The following is a 1,084-nucleotide window of genomic DNA, read 5'->3' as shown; positions in this document are numbered from 1 at the left end:
GTGCCCGCGCCCCGGCACCTTCGCCGCGGGCGGCGTTGCCCGCCTCGGGCGGGCGCGCACAGCGCCGCGGCACCGGGGCAGAGCGCGCAGCACGGGCGGTTCGGTGTGTCAGCGTAGGTTTATGGRTGTGTTCCCTTTGGGGAGAGAGAGGGGGAACGGGAAGAACAAACTAGCAGGGCAGGGACCGGGACAATGAGGGTTTACAGAGGACAAGGGATCCCCCCTTCCTTTAAAGGTAGCAGAGCACTCACTGCCGGCTAATAATGCATCCCACATGCTGTGCTGGCAATTCACATGAAAGCGAGAAGTGTTAYGGAGAGAGGAGGCTAAATGGACGAATAAAACGTGCAGGCAGGAGGGGAGCAGCAAGGCTTTCTTCCTGGACATGCCTGCCAGATCCTAGCACCTGGGATGGGGCTGCAAGCAGCAGGCACTGCTGCTGCCGGAGAAGAGCAGTGGTGTGTGAGAGATTTGGGGGACTGGAAAGACAGAGAGCTCCTTGTGCCGGGAATGTGTGCATGCGTAATTGGGTTATTATATACAGGCACTTTGCTAGTGTGCCATAAAATAATGACAGAGTAAATGCTCAGTAGCAGCCCAAGGGGATTAGTTCAGGTTCTGTCGATGGTTTTATTATCGGCTCTGTCATCTGAGTACTTTCTAACTTGGCTGCTAAATCTGCCGTGGGCTGGGACTTGGCGTGGCCAGCCTTGGCCCCCAAAGCGCTTGTATTTTTCACAACAAAATGTCACTGCACTTAGCTCTACTGTGCCTCTGGAAGGTGAGGCCACGCGCTCACATAAGGTGCTCTGCACCCTAGTTACAATACCACTGTAGATTTCACCTATATCTAAATTTAGCAAGTGGTGGGCTGGGTGGCATGTAAAGAGGACAGAGCTCCAGCTGCACAGTGCTGGGGATTGCTGGGCTGGCAGGGTGCCTCACGCACTGCCAAATGCAAGCTGAGGAATCACTGTTCCTAGAGGGATTTGCAAAGCCTCTGGTTCTAGTCATGCTGCCAACATGGACCTGCATGTGATCCTGCAGGAAAGGGAGAGCCAGCCCTAGGTTTTCTTACCCTGTA

The sequence above is a fragment of the Rhea americana genome, unplaced genomic scaffold, assembly GCF_003343005.1.
Source record: "Rhea americana isolate MKP2758 unplaced genomic scaffold, rheAme1 scaffold_227, whole genome shotgun sequence".
NCBI classification, from domain to species: domain Eukaryota; kingdom Metazoa; phylum Chordata; class Aves; order Rheiformes; family Rheidae; genus Rhea; species Rhea americana.
Note: the sequence above shows the minus strand (reverse complement) of the source record.